Below are 21,663 nucleotides of genomic sequence, written 5' to 3' on the forward strand. Positions count from 1 at the left end.
CACACTCGACGGTTTCTGACGCTTCGAGGTGCAGTCTCGGGTGAGGGGTTGGCACCTGGGCGACAGGGGTTATCCGCTGCAGTCATGGCTGGTGACACCCATGCAGAGACCCGCTACAATGCTACCCATGCAGTGACCTGGGCCGTTATCGAGCAGTGCTTCAGCATCCTGAAGATGTGGTTCAGGTGCCTTGACTGCTCTGGAGGGGCCCTCTAGTACCACACTCGGAGGGTTTCCCACATCGTGGTGGCCTGCTGCATCCTCCACAACGTTACCCAGCAGAGGGGTGACGTGCTGGAGGTGGGGAGTGAAGGCCGGGCCTTGTCAGACCAGGAGGATGTGGAGGAGGCCAGGATGGGCAGAGCATGGTGCCAGGGCAGGCACAGGAGACCGCACAACGTGAGAGCCAGGGGTACGGTGCATGGGGAGCTCTAATCATCTCCAGGTTCACCAACTAGGGAGCCTGTCCAACAGCACAGACATCCCCCCCACTCCCCCACCAGCACCTGCTCTGCAACCAGCCCAGCCCATTCCTTGCTGACAGAGCACCAAGGCAGGTTGGAACTTTTGTGCACATGTGTTTGTTTTACAAAGAACATGTGAACATCTCTATAATGGCATGTGCCGTAGCCCATAATGCTATCCTACGTGCTACACCAATGCCATCTTAACTAGTGATTGATTGATTTATTGTCACATGTACTGAAGTGAATAGCATTTTTCTGCGGCCAAGAGAATGTACAGTACGTACACAGTAGGCAAAAAGAATAATCGACAAAGTACATCGACAAATAGTGATTGGTTACAGTGCGGAACAAGGGCCAAATAAAGTAAATATATGAGCAAGAGCAGCATAGGCTGTTGTAAATAGTGTTCTTACAGGGAACAGATCAGTCCGAGGGAGAGTTGTTGAGGAGTCTAGTAGCTGTGGGGAAGAAGCTGTTCCTATGTCTGGATGTGCGGATCTTCAGACTTCTGTACCTTCTGCCTGATGGAAGGGTCTGGAAAAGGGCAAAGCCTGGGTGTGAGGGGTCTCTGACAGTGCTGTCTGCCTTCCTGAGGCAGCGGGAGGTGTAGACAAAATCAATGGGAGGTTGGCAAGCTTGTGTCATGAGTTGGGCTGAGTTCACCACACTCTGCAGTTTCTTGCCATACCAAGCTATGATGCAGCTGGTTAGGATGCTCTCTATGGCACATCTGTAGAAGTTTGTGAAAGTCGATGCAGACATGTCAAATTTCTTTAGCTTCTGAAGGAAGTAGAGACGTTGTTGGGCTTTCTTGACTGTTGCATCAACGTGTGTGGACCAGGACAGACTGTTGGTGATGGTGACCCCCAGGAACTTAAAGTTATCGACCATCTCCACTTTGGAGCCATTGATGTAGATGAGGGGGCGGGGGGTGCTACGCTTCCTGAACCAGAAGTCGATGATCAGTTCCTTGGTTTTGCCAACATTTAGAGAGGTTGTTTTCGGTACAGCATGCAACTGAGTGATTAATCTCCCTTCTGTAGTCTGATTCGTCATTGTTTGAAATAAGACCCACCACTATCATCTGCAGACTTGCAGATCGAATTGGAGTTGAATCTTGCCGCACAGTCGTTTGTATATAGGGAGTACAGGTGAGGACTGAGCACACATCCTTGTGGGGCCCCGGTGTTGAGGACTATTGTGGAGGAGGTGCTCTTTCGTATCCTGATAGATTGCGGTCTGTTGGTGAGGAAGTCAAGGATCCAGCTGCACAGGGAGGGGTCAGATTGCAGATTTTGGTTATTAGTCTTGTCAGGATAATGGTGTTGAAGGCTGAGCTGTAGTCTATGAACAGCAGTCTGACGTAGGTGTCCTTGTTGTCGAGGTGTTCGAGTGTTGATTATAGAGCCAGTGAGAGAGCCTCTGCTGTGGACCAGTTGCGGCGATAGACGAACTGCAATGGACCAAGACCATTTGGGAAGCTGGTGTTGATCCATCTTATGACCAGCCGCTCGAAGCAGTGTTTAACTTTCTGGCCTTATGGGCCCCAATGATATATCTAGGTGGATCCCCAGGCAGTACATCAGGGCTGGATTCCTGTTCTGTGGCCTGGGACCCTTTGGCAGCCGTCCTCTGGAGAGACCAGGCCTGGATGAGCCCAGCTGTCGTTCAGGTGTCCCAAGTGGCATGGTGCCACCCTGTTCCGCCCACCACCCATCGGATGTTCCAGGGACAGGAAGGGGTGGAGTCGGAGACGCTGTGCTGTTCCAGCACTTACCCTGCCCTCCAACCATCCGCCCCTCGGGGATTCCTACCTCCACCTGATGTACCACAGCACATGTGTGGTGCACACCAGATGGTGCCCCAGGAATCTCTTCATTAACATGCCCAACCGAGGTGAGTGTCGCTGGAATGTTGGAGACAGCTATGACGGGAAGGCAGTGTCATATCCGGACTGGTGCTCCGGGGTGTCTCGGGCTGGTGTTTGGGGGTCTCCTCACTATACATCACCTCCGCATCCCTGGAATCACTTGGGGATGGGTTTGGGGGAAGGTGATACCAGAAGGGCCCGCCTCATTGCCAGGTGATCCTACAAGACACAAGGCATGATGAATGATTGGATCGTGGGTTGGGGTGGTGAGAGGGTGGTGTGGGGGTCATGCAACACATGCCATGGGAAAGCAGACCTCCACCTCAGTGACTGCCCTCTTTCCGGGCCTATTGACCAGCGCCAGAGCCTGCCACTCTGCAGCGGTGAGGGGCCATAGATCCAGCGGTCCCCCTCCGGTCTTCTCTCTCTCACGGCGATTGTGGACCGCCTTCTCCTGGCAGGGGATGGGGTGGACAGACAATGCACAGTGTGAGACACTCAGACACGGGCAGCACAGGGGGTTGGAAGGTGGTGGCCTTCATGGCCAGGGCACCCGGCCGAGGCAACCGGTAAAGATGCTTGCATGTGGTGCAGGGTGGGGAGTGAGCATACTGCCAGTGGGTGCGGTTTGTCACCCCCCCCCCCCCCCAGAGTGGTGGGGAAGGTTACAAGTGTTTGGGTCGGGAGTTGGTGCCAGGGGCACAGTGTGGCCTACTCACCCTGGCGGCCCTGAGGTCATGCAGCGGGGCACTGCAGTCTGGTCGTTGAGGTGGGACCCATGGTGCTCATAGTCTCTGCCACCTGCGCCCAGATGCTGTGTACAGCGGCAGATGGCAGCCTCCTTCCCACCCCGGGAACAGGCTGGACCATCTATCCTCCACAGCGTCGAGTAGAGTCTCCAGCTCAGCATCTGTAAATCAGGATGCCGCTCTCCGTGCTGCCATCTTGTTGGCTGGGGTGAGTGTGTGAGGGGAGTGGCATGCTCATATGCGGCTGCAGCTTGTCAGCTTCTCGAGTGGCAATCCCGACCCCAGCGAATCGGGCACCATTTATCATTGGAATCGATCGTGTTCCACGTGTCACCGGTACTAGCTCATTAACGGATCACAAATTGCTCCCGGAACGGTGCCAATTTAGTTCTCATAGAAGTCCACCTACTCAGTCCTGGTGTCAATGCACAGAGCGGGACTCTCTCACCCTGGGGCCGGGCCGGAGAATCGGTGGGACAGGCGCGAATCGCGTCACGCCGCCCCGACGCCGGTCCGCCGATTCTCTGGAGAGCGGAGAATTGGCGCCATTGGCGCCAGCGCGGTCGGTGTGGTGCCGATCGGGGGTCACTCTACGGGGCCCCCCCGGCGAATCTCGGCCCGGGATGGGGTGAGCGGCCACGCAAAAAAAGCTGAGTCCCACTGGCGCCGTCCACACCTGCTCTTACCTGGCGGGACCTTTGCGTCAATGTATCTGGGGGCGGCCTGATGGGGGGGGGAGGGTGGTCTGACCCCTGGGGGGGGGCCTCCGCTGTGGACTGGCCCGCGATTAAGGCCTACCGATCGGCGGGCTGGCCTTTCGGGCTGGGGGCCTCTTTTGTTCCCGCTTTGAGGGGCGGCACGGAGAAGGGAGCCACTGTGCATGCGCGGCAATCGCGGCGGTCCCACTGCGCATGCGTGCGTTGGCGCTGGCCCCACTGCGCATGCGGAGACCAGCTGCAGCCATCTGATGCCGAGGATCGGCAGCTGGAGCGGCGTGGGTTGTTCCAGTGCCGTGCTGGCCCCCTGTAGTGGTCAGAATTGCTAATCCTGAGGCCATGTTTACGCTGTTGAGAAACACGACGGCGTTTACGGCAGCGTCAACACTTAGCCGCAGGGTCAGAGAATCCCGCCCATCGTTTCTGAAACGGAGAATCCCTCCATTGGTGTTTTCAAATTAGTGATAAAAAGCAGACCCCTCTGAGCTGAGGTGATCCAGACCTAGAACCACAACCATTAAAATGTTGACTGAATGATATACACAGAAGGAACATTTTGTAGCTCCAAAACCGTGAATTGGACACAAGAAAGTACAATACGACTCTTGATGCCATATTAATTTTCAACTCAGTGGCAAACCAGTGTCCCAGAATCATCCATTCCTGATCACACATGGTGAGTGAAATTCAACTCTCGGCATCAAAGTCAGTGGTAACAGTTCGGGGGCTGGATTGTCTCGTCCTCCAGTCACGTGTTTCTTGGCGGCGTGACGTTCGCTGGCGGCGAAGTTCTATATTCCCGCTACTTATCAATGGGATTTCCCATTGAAGCCACCTGACACTGCTGGGAAACCCACGGGTGGGAATGTGCTGTTGGAGGGAAAAGTGAATAGACCTGAGAATTCCGGCCCAGGTGTCTATTTTACCCAATCCAATTTTCCAATGAGAAGGCGTGTTTGTGGGGAAGATAAGAGACTGATCCAGTCCAATTCATTTTTCACCCCCACTGAAGTTCAATTTTGCCCCCATTATTCCTTTCTTAAGCGTGAAGATCTGAGAGTTTGTACAGTTGCAATATAAATGATTGCACACACAGGCCCGACCCCGAAATCTAGCCCGACACCCCAACCTTCCAACCCCCAAATTCCCTCCCGACCCTCCAACTATCCCCGACCATCCTCCCAACTCCTAGCTAACCTCCACCCCGTCCCCCCCCAACTACCCTCCCAAATAACTCCCGACCTTCAACTGATCACCCAAACCCCCCAACCCATCCTAAACCCCATGGACCACCCAACCCCGCCGACTGACATCATGACCTCCTCTCACTGACCACCGACCCCATCGACTGATAACCCAACAGCCCCAACCCATCCTATCCCCCCCCCCGCACTTACCACCTGACCCTCCCCACTGACCTCCCGACCCCCTGCCTTGCCCAACCAAACAATCTCCTGCTCACCCATCCTGCTTCCCACACCCATCCTAACCATTTACCGTACAGGCTTACCTTCCCCCTTACTTGTCAAAGTGGCTTGGACCTTTCAACGTACCTGATTTACAAGAGCTAGTCTTCGAAAGAGGGAGAGTGGCTTAATTTCTTCCCACTCTGCTGAGCTCGACTGAAGGCCTTGAAAAACCGCTGCGGTGCACCGCTCTGACCGGGGCAGAGGTGGGAGGTTGGACAATGAAGGCGCAACCCCTGACTAAGGTAGGAGAAAAGGAGTGGATTGCCATTCTGACTGTGGTTACCACTCAGAGGTTCTGGCCCACAAGTATTACAGGCAAATTGCAATTGGAGCCAATGTATGTTCGAATGGGCAAGAGTCCCTGACCAGTTTGAAACCCTGGCCTCATTTAAATTTAGCAGCCGATCAATGGGGAACCAAACCGGGCTGCTGATTCACCTTCACCTGCACTTATCACATGAAGTCAGAATCTACTCCTATGAATATTTACTGCTTTACATGTCACAGGCAGTGATGCACATGTAGGTGAAATATACTTGCGTGTGACCCGATCATGCAGCATGACTTGAAGTTAAACACACTGCAGTGAAAACTACACAATAACGTTCAGTAATTCACTACTTTGAATTTAAAGTGAGCAGTCCTCAAAAATCCCCACATTTCCCAACTTCGAGGCATATCTGGATTCTGAAGGAAAGGTTCCATCACTTCCGGTCAGCATCTCCCAGATTCTACAAAAAAGTTTATTTTTCCTTGGGCCGTGTACAAATCCCAAACATTTGGTTGCACTTCAGCTGAATGGGTTGGCTCTTGATCTGATACATACTGTCCTTTCCAGCTCTTTCCCCTTCACCAAGATCTCTGAGAAACATTCGCTCTGGGACAAAAGCATTTAAGTTTCTTAAGCAACCAACTTTATAGCCAACAACCCAAACTAAAAATTATTTCATTTCATAGACAGCCATAGAATTTACAGTGCAGAAGGGGGCCACTCGGCCCATCGAGTCGGCACCAGCTCTTGGAAAGAGCACCCTACTTAAGACCACACCTCCACCCTATCCCCATAACCCAGTAACCCCACCCAACACTAAGGGCAATTTTGGACACTAAGGGCAAATTAGCATGGCCAATCCACCTAACCTGCACATCTTTCGGGACTAGCGGGAGGAAACCGGAACACCCGGAGGAAACCCACGCACACACGGGGATAATGTGCAGACTCCGCACAGACAGTGACCCAAGCCTGAAATCGTACCTGGGACCCTGGAGCTGTGAAGCAATTGTGCTAACCACAATGCCACCGTGCTGCCCCCTCACAAACAGTATAAATGCAGCACTGGCCACACAAAAGATGGTGGGTTGCCTACTATAACGGCAGGATCATCCATCATGACAGGCTAATTATCACAGAGCCTATTGGCACAGTAAAGATGTCCAATCTGTCCACTCAATCTTCAAATGAATAGTGATATTGTAATCAGACTCTACTTCAAAAAAAAATACCGCAATCAATGAAAAATACGGGATTGATTTTTAAGGAACTCTCCATGTATGCACAAGGAATCACTAGCTACAGCATAAATCTATCCACTTGAGATTCAGAAAAATGTCACAATTTTCACTGTCGTGCCAAAGTCTAAAACATTTCATTAACTTTTATTGAAAGAGCAACGAGAGACAAACAAATTGTTTTTCAAGAGTTTGGTAACATGCCATCAGTTTGCAATGCTCACTGGAATCAGAAATTGCTCAGCAGCTCAAAACAAATCTCGGCTGGGACTACAGAGCATGTGTACCGTGATCCACTCCATTTAGGATCCTCAAGGGGTACCAGAGAAAAAAAGGAAACAATGGGGTAAATTTTAACCCGGAGTGGGAACCTGGTGGGTAAGCAGGTAAACTAGAGGGGCTGACTCACCCAACGATATCCCGCCTGGGTTTTATTGCCTTCCATTTTAACCTGGGCCAGAATGTCATGCTCCCCCACTGGAGGGTTTTTAGGCGGGTGGTAATGTGGAATTGAAGGGACAGGATTCCCTCAAGGTTTCCGTCCGCCTGACCACACAGCTGGCAAGGCCTTGAGGGTAACCCGTTCTTGGCCCAGTTGAGGCCCTTAAGCAGTCAATTATTTTTAGGCTGGTGGGAGGATTGAGCCCTCGTGAGGCAAGGCTGAAAACCAACAGAGTTAGATCCTGAGCGGGAAGTGGGGTGGGTGTAGGTGCGGCACCCCTGTTCCAACCCCCTACAGGGACAGAGCTGTATAACATCCGCTTCCCCATCTACACACCTGAGAATGAGCTATTTAGGTGACTAGGGGGCAGAGCTCCCTCCTAATTGGAGGAGCTCCCCACAGAATATAAACCCCGACCTGGAAGCAGATCGGGGAAGGAGACCCTATGGGGAGTGGAGTGGAGTGGAGTGGAGTGTGTAGAGGAGTGATTATTGTGACTAGTGTGGAATAAAGTGAGTTGTACCCCATCAGCCTGGTCTCTCGTGGAGTCTTTGCCTCCATCTACAACACCCTCCATCAGAAGCTCTGTTCTGAATTTGAACATCCTTAACATCCGATGGCCTACCGACCTCCTTAAGTCCCATGGCAGGGTGGCAACACTGAGTGTTTCCCACCACAAAGGCCAGTGTGTAAACACCCCATATTCTCCGGCCCCAACCTCAATTATTATTATACACCCAGGTGTTTTACAGCGTATTCCATTGCAGGGCAGGCCTGATGGCGCGTAGTCAGCTGTCATATCTGAGCATTATATTGAAAAAGTGTCCAACATCATTGACCCACAATTGAAGAATGAAGGTGGACCACCTGAAAATAAAGATGGATCTCCAGGAACATTCTGAGACTGGAAGATGGATCTAATGAGAAAGAAGATGGATCTGAGGCTCGAAGATGGACCTAATGAGAAAGAAGATGGACCTCCAGGAACATCCCAGGACATTGTTCACGTGAGTCCCAACATCTGCGCGCCACGTTGTAAATGTATTTTGCACTGGCATGCTTTCCCACTGGTATCACAGAGAATTGGGTGTCAGTGAAAGATTCCAGTTGAGCCTTCATCTGCATCCCATTAGTGGAATGCAAATTAGCTTCACATCGGCCTCCGGTGGTTTTTCTGATCCGCCATGACGGGGGCAAGCGAAGACAAGCAGGAAATTCACACTGATGTGAAACCAATTTCTAACCCTCCTGTGATATTCTCCTCCCATGCCTGTCATTGAACCCCGCCCCCCAGTGAGGGTTTTGGGAGAATTCTACCCTTCACCTCTTGTATTTCTTCTTCTGTCCACAGTAGCGCTGCACTGCCGGGACTGGAAAGCTGCTGGCCAATCAGATTGAGGAGCGGAAGTTCCCCTCATTCGAACCTCAAATGGATGTGGAGATGTGTTTCCACCGACTGTTTGCTGGAGGAAAGTGGAAACCCATAATCCAAAAAATTCAGACCTTGGTCTTTTGAACAGGTAGCAAAGGAAATCATCACAAGATATGGCCCTTTCTTAAACATTGGAATAAGGGTTTGATGACATTTCCGCAAGGAAATTGCTGTGACCTTTCTCTCAGGCAGACTTGAAGTCATAAAAGGATTGAAATGAAATGAAATGAAAATCGCTTATTGTCCCAAGTAGGCTTCAGATGAAGTTACTGTGAAACGCCCCTAGTCGCCACATTCCGGCGCCTGTTCCGGGAGGCTGGTACGGGAATTGAACTGTGCTGCTGGCCTGCCTTGGTCTAGAAGCTGAATGTACCATTAATGGTAAATAATTTTCCTGCTTTTGTGGGAATGGGAAGAGCAGAACTGAATCAAAGAGGCAGTCCAAAACATCATGGCAAAGCATTTCTAATTAAAGGGGCCATGGCATGTTTCAGAAATCTCACCAGCCCTTGGATTTTAGAGATTGAAGCACCCTCAGTAATTGGGAGGTCCTGGGAAGGCGGCTCCCTGGATCTTACCTGGAGATTCTGCTGTGAAATCTGAGGGGATGCTGTTAAGTGAGATCTCCCAGTGACGTGAGGAAGAGGATAACCTATCCAACTGGCCTGGATGGAAGTGACCGAGGAAGTCAGCAGCAGAACTATGATTCCTCCAACCTGGAAACGGTACCCCACGAGGGCCCAGGAAACCCAGCTGGCATTCCTCAGGACAACCTTACAGCTCAATAAGAAGTCTTACAACACCAGGTTAAAGTCCAACAGGTCTGTTTCAAATCACTAGCTTTCGGAGCACTGCTCCTTCCTCGGGTGAATCCTTGCAGCTCAACTCATTCCTCTCCCTGTAGGCGCCACTTCAAAACCCCTCCAAACAGCCAACACTCACAGTCACCCTCGGCCTATTAGCTTCTCAAACCCTTAATTCATAGTCAGCTTCCACAAATAGTGTCCTTTACTCCTCTCCACTCAAGCCCTTATAAGCTATCAAACCTCTCTGCTTTCTCTTCTTGCAGGAGAAGAGGGACACAACTTGGCGAGAGGTTACGACTGGCAAGTGTTGGAGTTTTGAAAGGTGGGGATTGGGAGATGACCCTCGAGTAATGGCACAGAGTTGGCCACTGGCAATGCCACCTGGTCGAATAGGCAGGGGGTTTTGTTCTAAGAGGCTGCTGATGTCAGAAGTGATGCTGATGTGCGAGTCTGAGATTCTTGCATCACTGCTGCTCAGATACATCAAGAGAGCTGATCTTCTGCCTGAAAATCCTGTGTCAGGGTTTTGCCCCCTTCTAGTTGGATCTTAGTGTCCTGTGGAGAGGTCTGCGGTTGAAAGAAGGTAGACGGTGGCTCGGATATTCCTGCCCTTCCGCCTGCCGGGATCTCTTGGTCCCACTGAAGGCAACCCTCTGTGAGAGGTTCGCCAGTGGCGAACAGAAATGGCCATTGACTTCAGCGAGACTGGAAGATCCCACAGGCCGACACCCCTGCCGTTGAAAAACATGGGGAAGGGGTGGGCAGAGGGGCAGAAATACACAGTCATACAGGTTTATAGCATGAAAACAGGCCTTTTGGCCCAGCTTGTCCATATTGCCCAGTTTTTATCCCATAGCGAGTCCCAATTGCCCGTATTTGGCCCATATCCCTCTGTACCCACATTACCCATATAACTGTCTAAATGCTTTTTAAAAGACAAAATTGTACCTGCCGCTACTACTGCCTGGCAGCTCGTTCCAGACACTCACCACCCTCTGTGTGAAAAAATTGCTTTTCTAGACCCTTTTGTATCTCCCCCTCTCAACTTAAACCTATGCCCTCTAGTTTTAGACTGCCATAGGTTTGGGAAAAGATGTTGACTATCTACCTCATCTATGCCCTCATTATTTTTATAGACCTCTATAAGATCACCCCTAAGCCTCCTATGCTCCAGGAAAAAAGTCCCAGTCTATCCAGCCTCTCCTTATAACTCAAACCATCAAGTCCCGGTAGCATCCTAGTAAATCCTTATGCACTCTTTCTGGTTTAATAATATGTTTCCTATAATAGTGTGACCAGAACTATACACAGTATTCCAAGTGTGGCCTTACCAATGTCTTGTACAACTTCAACAAGACATCTCAACTCCTCTATTCAATGTTCTGACCAATGAAACCAAGCATGCCGAATGCCTTATTCACCACCCTGTCCACCTGTGACTCCACTTTCAATGTGCTATGAACCTGTACCCCTAGATCTCTTTGTTCTATAACTCTCCCCAACTCTGAGTAGATCCTGCCCCGATTCAATCTACCAAAATGCATCACCTCACATTTATCTAAATTAAACTCCAAGGGCTGCAATCAGAAAACCAGTTGAAAATGTGTCCTCATCTATTACATTCACTGCTCTTAAATGGTCCATTGTAGGATGCGCAAAACATTGTTTTGCAAAATCCCCAACAAGCTCAGTCTTGATGCGTTCTCGAAGTGGCACAGGCACTCTTCTAGGCAGGTGAATTACTGGATGTGCATTATCCTTGAGTTGGATTTTGTGTTGGAATGGCAACATTCCAACACAATGTTGTAAATTGAGGGATGTTGAATCCAAGAAAATCTAAGTTATGGGGCAGGGAGCAGCAAACCTCCTCCTCTTGGATTGCAAGCAGCGGTATAAATCTGTACTCAGCTCCCGTGAGCTGAAACACATTTGTTTGGTAAGGACGAACATTGGGCTTCTTGATCTGAACTTACTCAGTCCCCAGCATGTGTGTGTAAATGGAGCAGAGCTGAATTTCTACCTACTGATATTCAAGGATGCGGACCTCCAACCCCACCACCTTCACTACCCACCCACCCTTCTCCCACTCCCCCCTCCCACCATCCCGCCACTTCTCTTGTGAAAAGTCCTGGGCTACTTTAGAATAAATAGTGTTGTCTTTTCTTGAAAAGTAGCAGGAGATCAGAATGTCCTCCATAGACTAAATGAAAAGATTGCCTTTAATGGACTTGTGCAAAGTTTTCAGAAGCTGGCCACAACTGAAATTAGAAACTCATTATGGAATGAATCACTGACACAGTTTGGTGCCCCATCATTTTATCATGCAATGTATGGGCCTCCAGCAAGAAACTGATTGGAATTGTGATACTTGACAAAACGTTATTGTCAGCATAGGTCTAGATAATCGGCAACACACAAAGATCATTGTTTGGAAGCCTTTTGTAAAATATCCAATCTGACTTTTGTAAACTACTCTGAATTTGATTGTGTCTTTTGTGTTTGATTGTGGAAGCAATTAGTAAAACTTTGATTCAAGCACATAATTCAGAAGCCCAATTTGAGAACCTCAAAAGTAATATTTTTATTGCATTGAATTTGTGCCAACTTTCTTGACTTGCATGCTTGTGTTTATTAAATTGTTCTAATTTTTACCAAAAGGAAAAACTCGCTCTTTGTGTAAAATAACTGTTTGGATTCTTGTTTCTTCCAGTCTGAGTGAATTAAATGCAACAGGCAGAATCTTTCAAAGTTTAGAAAATTATAATTTTGTAAGAATTTCTTACCATTTGATGAATGTTTAACTGAATGAAGATTTATCTGTATTTTCAGTGCTTAATTAATTTTGAAATTGAGGAACCACTGCATTAAAAATGCTTTTGAAACTACATTTACAAGCAATTAATTTATATTCCACAGGTTAAGAGCAAAAAAACACGACCACTAATAGCCATTTAAAATGTTCGATCTCAGTACTTTCAAAGAAATTAACACCACATTGCCCGTTTGATCACTTTTGTTGTTTCCCAGTTAAGAAAGCAAGAATACAATTAACGTTCAATTAAATTCGGCAAAATTCAACCAGATGGCTCAATTACCTTGAGGTTTCTTTTTTATTCATTCAAGAACATACGTAAGCAAATTAACTAAATCTTCAGCATTCCAGTCAATGTAAGATGAAGCAGTCACAAAAAGCAGTTAAGTAAAAACATAATAACATAAGGATTAATAGAGGGAGACAGATCAATAGTTTGTTATGACTGTGATGGGAGGAGTGCACAGTTTCTTCAGTATTCCACAGCTCACACCATAAATGTAAATGTTTAATTCACTTACCCAAATGGCCGATAGTTTACTTCCGCTACTGTTAGACGCAGAATAAAAGATACCTTAATCAGGTTTCTATCAATAAACTCTGAATGATTGATTTGTTGCAAAGCAAAACCTATTTTTAAAAAGCAAGTTGCAAAAACTGGTCAATATACAATTTGTGATCACACGCCCAATCACACAAACAAACAAACACGCAAACACACTGTGGTGAATGTATTATGCCAATAACCCACCATTGTATTTATATCTGTGGTGTTGCCCTTGTATTTGTATCTGTGCTATGCTGTTGCCCTTGTGGGCTCCTCCTAGGGCAATTGTATGGCATTCTACATGGGGGATCATGTTGGGGCCTGTATGGGCTCCGTCCCTGGCTCCTCCCCTTGAAGGGAGGTATAAAGATTAGTCGACCTGTAGGCAGTTCTCAGTATTGGATCAGTCGCAGGCAGGCACTGTTGTAAGTTGATTAAAGCCACAGTTTACTTCTACTTCCATCTCGAGTGAATTGATGGTCGCATCAATATAATCAACTTAAACGCAACTATGGAATCGGCCCTCAAACCTGACCAACTGGAACTCGATCCGCAGGCCGCGGAGGCGAAATAAATTTTTTCCCACTGGCTTCAAGGCCTATCTCACAGCCTCCTCCACGCCTTCCGTCACCGACGAACAGAAGCTGAGCCTCCTCCACGTACGGGTGAGCTATCGAATCTCTGTTCAACACGACGAGGCCTCCTCCTATGCAGACGCCCTTGCGATGCTCGAACGCCTCTATGTACTGCCCGTGAACAAGGTCTATGCACGACACATCCTCACCACTCACGGCCAGCGCCCTGGGGAATCGCAGGAAGACTACCTCCGTGACTTCAAAGCCCTCGCACGCAGCTGCAACTACCAGGCCGTTACGGCCACTCAACATATGGAACTCGCCGTCCGGGACGTCTATGTGGCGGGAGTCCGGTCCAACCACGTGAGACAGCGCCTACTCGAAAAGGGTGTCCCTGGACCTGGATCAGACGGTCACGTTAGCCTCCTCTCGGGAAGTAGCGTTCCAGAGCCTTAACGCGTTCCCGACTGACCACGTGACCCCCCTCGTGGACCCCCGACCAATGACTACCCCAGGCCTGTGTCGCGCGGCGGCCCGCCCACCATGGGGGGCTACCCTGCTATTTCTACGGCCAGTCCCAACACCCGCAGCAGCACTGCCCGGCTTGGAACGCGAACTGCAACAGCTGCGGGAGAAAAGGACATTTCGCTAATGTTTGCCTGGCCAGGTCCAAGAACTCTAACTCACAGGCCCGATCCTCAGACTCATAGGCCCGCAGACCCCACAGTGTGGCAGCGTGTCTGCCGACTCCGCCCCCTGTAGACGCGTCATCAGCCTCGTGCTATCTGTGGGGGCAACCATCTCCCAGCCCTCACAGCGCGTGCAATTCACGGGGACCGCCATCTTGGCCATCCTCCCTCACGCGGCCAGCCACGTGCGATCCATGGGGGCCGCCATCTTGGGTGCCATCTTCCTCACCGCCCGCCACGCTCGACCAACGGGGGCCGCCATCTTGGCCGCCATCTGCTACGCCGCTCGACGCGTACGATCAACAAGGGCAGCCATCGCGGAACCGCCCCTGCACCTCCGACCACGCCGGCTACCCGCAACTCAGCGCGGTCACCCTGGACCAGTCGCGACCCAAGCACCTCCGGAGCTACATGATGACCGTCCGGGTAAACGGGTATGAGACGCCTTGCCTTTTCGACTCCGGGAGCACAGAGAGTTTCATTCATCCAGACATGGTAAGACGCTGCTCGCTCCCAATTTTCCCGGCGCACCAAACCATCTTCTTCACCTCTGGGTCGCACTCGGTGCAAATCCGAGGGTGCACTACCTCAACCCGAGCAATACAGGGCACGAGTATGCCAATTTTAAATTAAATGTGCTCCCAGACCTCTGCACTCCTCTCCTATTGGGACTAGATTTCCAATGCAACCTCAGGAGCCTAACCCTGAAGTTCGGGGGGCCCCTACCCCCACTCACCATGTGCAGCCTCGCGACCCTAAAAGTCGACCCTCCCCCACTCTTCGCAAACCTCACCGCCGACTGCAAACCAGTCGCCACCAGAAGCAGGCAGTATAGCATACAGGGCAGGACTTTTATCAGGTCCGAGGTCCAGCGACTCTTGTGGGAGGGAGTCATCGAGGCCAGCAATAGCCCCTGGAGAACTCAGGTGATGGTCGTCAAGACTGGAGAAAAGAACGGGATGGTTGTAGATTACAGCCAAACCATACGGTACACGCAACTCGATGCATACCCCCTTCCCCGGATTGCAGACATGCTAAACCAGATCGCACACTACCGGGTGTTCTCCACGGTGGATCTGAAGTCTGCATACCGCCAGCTCCCAATCCGCCCGGAGGACCGCCACGACACGGCTTTTGAGGCAGACGGCCACCTTTTCCACTTCCTCCGGGTCCCCTTTGGCGTCACGAACGGGGTTTCAGTGTTCCAGAGAACAATGGACTGAATGGTGGACCGGTACGGGCTGCGGGCCACATTTCCATACTTGGACAATGTCACCATCTGCGGCCATGATCAGCAGGACCACGACACCAATCTCCACAGATTTCTCCAAACCGCCCAAACCGTAAACCTCACGTACAACAAGGAGAAATGCGTTTTCCACACAACCAGACTGGCCATCCTCGGCTATGTCGTGGGAAACGGGGTTCTAGGACCCGACCCTGACCGTATGCACCCCCCCCACTGCAACTCCCCCTCCCCCACTGCCCCAAGGCCCTGAAGAGGTGCCTCAGGTTCTTTTCATATTATGCCCAGCGTGTCCCCAAGTATGCGGACAAAGCCCGCCCACTAATCAAGGCCACCATCTTCCCACTGGCGACTGAGGCCCACCAGGCCTTCAGCTGCATCAAGGCGGACATCGCCAAAGCAGCAATGCGCGCGGTGGACGCGTCCGTCCCCTTCCAGGTGGAGAGCGACGCATCAGACGTGGCTCTCGCCGCTACCCTCAATCAAGCAGGCAGGCTAGTAGCATTTTTTTGTGCACCATCACCACCCCCGAAATTCGGCACTCCTCAGTCGAAAAAGAGGCCCAAGCCATCATGGAAGCCGTACAGCACTGGAGGCACTACCTCGCTGGTGGGAAGTTTACCCTCGTCACCGACCAATGATCGGTAGCCTTCATGTTCGATAATACACAGCGGGGCAAAATCAAGAACGATAAGATCTTGACGTGGAGGATCGAACTCTCCACCTATAATTACGATATAGTATATCGTCCTGGGAAGCTCAATGAGCCCCCAGATGCCCTGTCCCGCGGCACATGTGCCAGCGCGCAAGATGACCAACTACGGGCTATCCACGATGGCCTCGGCCACCCGGGGGGTCACCCGGCTTATCCACTATATCAAGCTATGACCAGGGACTGCCAGATCTGTGTGGAGTGCAAACCGCACTTCTTTTGACCAGATAAGGCCCACCTGGTAAAGACATCCCGGCCCTTTGAGCGCCTCAGTATTTAATTCAAAGGGACGCTCCCCTCCAATAACCGGAATACATATTTCCTCAACATTATTGATGAGTTCTCCCGCTTCCCCTTTGCAATCCCTTGCCCCGACATGACCACGTCCACCGTCATTAAAGCCCTACATAGTGTCTTCACCCTGTTTGGTTTCCCCAATTATGTTCACAGTGACAGGGGCTCATCGTTCATGAGCGACGAACTGCATCAGTACCTGCTCAGTAAGGGTATCGCCTCGAGCAGGACTACCAGTTATAACCCCAGGGGAAACGGGCAGGTGGAGAGGGAGAACGCAATGGTCTGGAAGACCGTCCTACTGACCCTGTGGTCCAGGAGTCTCCCAGTTTCTCACAGGCAGGAGGTCCTCCCCGATGCGCTCCACTCTAGTAGGTCCCTACTTTGCACGGCCACAAACGAGACCCCTCATGACCGCCTGTTTGTTTTCCCCAGGAAATCCACCTCAGGGGGCTCGCTTCTGTCCTGGCTGAAGACACCGGGGCCAGTCCTTCTCAGAAAACACGTCAGGAGCCATAAGTCCGAACCTCTGGTAGAGAGGGTCCATCTCCTACACTCCAACCCCCAGTACGCTTATATCGAACACCCTGATGGCCGACAGGATACGGTCTCCCTCCGGGACCTGGCGCCCGCCGGTTGCACCACCACCACCCCTCCACCATATCCCGCCCAACCTACCATGACCAGCGCTCCTGCCCCATATGGCTCCCGCGCTCCCTCCCACCCGCCATCCCCCCTTCACCGATCCACAGGAATGAAGCTCCAGAAGAGACGCTCCCGGAGTCCACGTCTGTACTCGCACCGGCGCCTTCACTACCGATGCTAGCACGGACAAGCTCGACGCCCGGGCCAGCAACAACGCCAGAGCTTCGGTAATAACAGCGCACAATCCGTGCGCCGGACCGGCTGAACTTATGAACCCGATAACCCCGCCGGACTTCATTTTTTTAACAGGGTATGAATGTGGTGAATGTATTATGCCAATAATCCACCATTGTATTTGTATCTGTGGTGTTGCCCTTGTATTTGTATCTGTGCTATGCTGTTGCCCTTGTGGGCTCCTCCTATGGGCCATTGTATGGCATTATCCATAGGGGAATATGTTGGGGCCTGTATGGGCTCCGTCCCTGGCTCCTCCCGTTGAAGGGAGGTATAAAGAGCAGTCAACCTGTAGGCGGTTCTCAGTATTGGATCAATCGCAGGCAGGCACTGTTCTAAGTTGATTAAAGCCACGGTTTACTTCTACTCCCGTCTCGAGTGAATTGATGGTTGCATCACACACACACACACACACACACACGCACGCAAACACACACATAAACACACACACGCTCATACACAAACACACAAGCACACCACAAAAAGGCCGGCACGGACATAATGGGCTAAAGGGCCTCTTTCATATCTGTAAAACTCTTTGGCTGGGATTCTCCGACCCCTCGCCGGGTCGGGGAATTCCCGGGGGGAGGCGCGAATCACGCCCCGCTGCCCCAACGCCGATTCTCCGGCGCCGTTTTTCGGGTGGCGGCAGGATTCCCGGCCCGCTGGTTGGGACCTGGCAGGTAAGTGTGGGGGGGCAGTCCTGGGGGGGTGCGCGGGGGGGGATCCGATCCCGGTGGGGGCCTGGCCCGTGATCGGGGCTTACCGATCCTGCGGGCGGGCTGTTTCTGTGGGGGCATTCTTTCCTCCGCACCGTGCCCCTGTAGGGCTCTGCCATATTGCGCGGGGTCCGGCGTGGAGAAGTGAACCCCCACGCATGCGCGGAAATACACCGGCAAGTCTGCGCATGCACGGAAATACACCGGCCGTTCCGCACGTGCGGGAGATCACGCCGGCCCTTTGGCGCCAACTGAAGCAGTGGGGACAACTCCGGCGGCAACCTAGCCCCCTAGAAAGGTGAGAATTCCTCACCTTGGGGGGGGGGGGGGGGGGGGGGGGCCGTTGACTCTGGAGTCGTTGCCACCGGTTTTCCCATCGGCATGGGGACATAGCCCCGTTTTCAGAGAATCCCACCCCTGACTCCATGACACAAAAACACACACACATATGAACGCACATGACCACACGTAAACACACACACAAACACACCCTCGCGCACACGAACACAAATACACACACGCACACACATTCCGACAAGTTTTATGTTTTCAATCCATTTATTCCTGAGCTTTTGCCAGCAACCCTCAAATTTCAATCCCAGATTGCAGTTTCCCTTTTTTTCTGAAACCAGAGGCACAATTCTCTGAGGTGATTTCTGTTGGGAGGATGCGCACGATCCAAATTGCAATCCACCCACACTTAGTGCACAAAATGATCTCCCACATGAATCACACTGAGCCAGAGTCCCCAAGCATCTGATTCACCTGGCTTGGGGCTCAGCTCTTAACTGCTGACAAGGGGGAGCAGCATTTAAACGGACCCTCTGTACTCACTCCCAGTCAAGCCAGCAGGATGGCAGTGCGAACACCTGCTCCTCGATTTCTGGACTCAGACCTGGCCAGGCTTCTGGACACAATGGGGACATATGGGGAAACCTGTACCCCTGAGGGCAATGTGACAAAATCCAGCCTGGGAAGCAGTGGCAGCTCTACGTAGTGCCAGCAGCATGACAAGGTGGACCGGCATCCAATGTAGGAAGAGGATGAAGGACCTCCCATGAGCTGCACGGGTAAGTTAGCACCTCTCTCTTCCTGCCATCAGTTCCTCCTGCCACCCCTGACACTGCCACCTGTCCCCCCCTCCCCCATCCCCCAATACACTGGCTCACACCTCGCACCCTCCCAACGTCCAGCCGCCCAGATTATTCCTCAGAACCCCCCCGTGTCACCTGCTCTTGAGCGCCTGACCCGCGACAGGTGAGCGGCTCGCAATGTCCTCCTTTTATCCCCTCAGGAGAGGATAGCCCATAATAAGAGGGAGAGGGAGAAGACGGGGGCAGAATCCCAAATATCTGAGTCCTCACCCCCAATGAGGAAAGGGCCCTGGACGTTGTGTGGGTGGCCAAGGAGCGAGGAATGCCCGAAGGTGAGGCTGGCATGTGCCAGCCATGTGAGGATCCATTGCACCTTCATCCGGATGACCTGTCTCAAGTGAGTTGATGATGTCCCAGATCCTAGTCCTTCCCTTTAACTGAATCCATGCCCCTTATCTGTCAGGATCACCATCAGATGAGGCCAGGACATCCCCCACCACCCAAGAGACTATCTCGGAGGAGAGATCCAAGAAGAACACTGGCAATGTGTCACAGCTTTCACCTGGTGTCCAAGGCATAGCTCAGTCTGTAACAACCATGGCTGAAGGCCTCGACATGATATCCCATTTGCTGAGTGACATGCCCAAAACACAGATGGACATTGCGAAGGCACTCCAAAGCTTGGCCTAGTCATAGAGAACCACTGCTGAAGGCTTCAACACCATGTTGCAGACATTGTGGGGGGACCTCCAGTTCTGGCAGCGCCAAATGATTCAGAGGCTTCTGGAGCTCACTCCAGCATCCCCTCCATACAACAGAATCACACAGGGGCCATCAAGCACACTGAGGGAGGAGGAAGCACTGGAGCCCATCCTGGGGCCTTTCGACCAAGGAGACTCAGGGGGTCTCTAGTTCTTCTGACTCCCCCGGCCTGCGGGCACCTGGGCATCTCAAGGGCAGCAGCCAGAACAGAGTGGCTTGGCAACACTTGTGACACCAGCACGTCGGGCGGGGCTCCAAGCTCCAGGCCATCCAGAGGTTGACCGTCAAGGGTATCAAATACCACAGGGTGTGGAATGCAGTCCTGGGGAGACACCTAGAAGTAGCACTAGACCATGGAAGATTAAGAAGTTACAGGAGCACTGAGTTAGCACTGGTGAGGCCAGTAAGGGCCGCACAGTAGCACAGTGGTTAGCACTGTTGCTTCACAGCTCCAAGGTCCCAGGTACGATTCCCGGCTTGGGTCACTGACTGTGCGGAATCTGCACGTTCTCCCCTTGTCTGCGTGGGTTTCCTCCGGGTGCTCCGGTTTCCTCCCACAGTCCAAAGATGTACAGGTTAGGTGGATTGGCCGTGTTAACTTAGTGTCCAAAAAAGGTTAGGTGGGGGTTATGGGGATAGGGTAGAGGTATGGGGAATAGGATGAAGGTGTGGGCTTAGATGGGGTGCTCTTTCCAAGGGCCGGTGCAGACTGAATGGGCCAAATGGCCTCCTTCTGCACTGTAAGATCTATGATTCTATGATATTGGAGTTAGGGAAAGCATAATTGGCACATGAAATGTTCACCATGGGATCCGGGAACAGGGGGATCGGGGAAGGGGGAACAGGGGGATCGGGGAACAGGGGGATCGGGGAACAGGGGGATCGGGGAAGGGGGAACAGGGGGATCGGGGAACAGGGGGATTGGGGAACAGGAGGATCGGGGAACAGGAGGATCCAGGAACAGGGGTTCGGGGGATCAGGGAACATGGTGATCGGGGAAGGGGGAAGAGGGGGATTGGGGAAGGGGAACAGGGAGATCGGGGAACAGGGGGATCGGGGAACAGGGGGATCGGGGAAGGGGAACAGGGGGATCGGGGAAGGGGAACAGGGGGATCGGGGAACAGGGGGATCAGGGAACAGGGGGATCGGGGAACAGGGGGATCAGGGAAGGGGAACAGGGGGATCGGAGAGCAGGGGGATCGGGGAACAGGGGGATCGGGGAAGGGGGAACAGGGGGATCGGGGAACAGGGGGATTGGGGAACAGGAGGATCGGGGAACAGGAGGATCCAGGAACAGGGGTTCGGGGGATCAGGGAACATGGTGATCGGGGAAGGGGGAAGAGGGGGATTGGGGAAGGGGAACAGGGAGATCGGGGAACAGGGGGATCGGGGAACAGGGGGATCGGGGAAGGGGAACAGGGGGATCGGGGAAGGGGAACAGGGGGATCGGGGAACAGGGGGATCAGGGAACAGGGGGATCGGGGAACAGGGGGATCAGGGAAGGGGAACAGGGGGATCGGAGAGCAGGGTGATCAGGGAACAGGGGGATCGGGGAACAGCGGGATCGGGGAACAGGGGGATCGGGGAAGGGGGAACAGGGGGATCGGGGAACAGGGGGATCGGGGAAGGGGGAACAGGGGGATCCGGGAACAGGGGGATCGGGGAAGGGGGAACAGGGGGATCGGGGAACAGGGGGATCAGGGAAGGGGGAACAGGGGGATCGGGGAACAGGAGGATCCGGGAACAGGGGGTTCGGGGGATCAGGGAACATGGTGATTGGGGAAGGGGGAACAGGGGGATTGGGAAAGGGGAACAGGGAGATCGGGGAACAGGGGGATCGGGGAAGGGGAACAGGGGGATCGGGGAAGGGGAAC

The sequence above is a fragment of the Scyliorhinus torazame genome, chromosome 14 (genome assembly GCF_047496885.1).
Source record: "Scyliorhinus torazame isolate Kashiwa2021f chromosome 14, sScyTor2.1, whole genome shotgun sequence".
In the NCBI taxonomy this organism is placed as follows: domain Eukaryota; kingdom Metazoa; phylum Chordata; class Chondrichthyes; order Carcharhiniformes; family Scyliorhinidae; genus Scyliorhinus; species Scyliorhinus torazame.